At 33.6% G+C, this 467-nt stretch overlaps 1 protein-coding gene across 1 annotated transcript in view; it reads right to left on the bottom strand.

Moving 5' to 3' along the window:
- Positions 1-467, bottom strand: part of LOC119587335 (zwei Ig domain protein zig-8-like) — a 26143-nt gene that overhangs the window by 5307 nt on the left and 20369 nt on the right. The gene's annotated exons all lie outside the window — the stretch shown is intronic.

The following is a 467-nucleotide window of genomic DNA, read 5'->3' on the forward strand; positions in this document are numbered from 1 at the left end:
GATGGCAAGAAGTCTGTGTCTTAGAAGTGACTGAGGTCAACGACACAAGAACATGTTTATGGAAGAAATTTAATAAACATATCAAGATGTATCGTTGCAAAATTCCTCTAATTAATTTTTAAAGGAAGGGCAAGTTACAAGAATCCTATCAATAGTTCTGAAAATTATACGCTACGAATAAGATATTTATATAAGTAATTTTGACACGAACTTGACTAGCAAGAATGTATAAGGAGAACGCCTTGATGAAATGTCAATATTCTAAATATCTTACATTGGAGACAACCACAGGCTTCGCAGGTCAACATGTTCTTTTCTTAAATGAAATTCTTCTACTGCTAGTTTTAGATATTCTGTTGAATTGGGTATTATCCAGTTCTCCATTTTCTGACAAAATAAAACAGGAATTTAAGTTGATAGTGTGAATGTTTTTTGTGTGTTTGGATGCGTGCGTGTGCGTGCGTATC

The sequence above is a fragment of the Penaeus monodon genome, chromosome 22, assembly GCF_015228065.2.
Source record: "Penaeus monodon isolate SGIC_2016 chromosome 22, NSTDA_Pmon_1, whole genome shotgun sequence".
NCBI lineage: Eukaryota > Metazoa > Arthropoda > Malacostraca > Decapoda > Penaeidae > Penaeus > Penaeus monodon.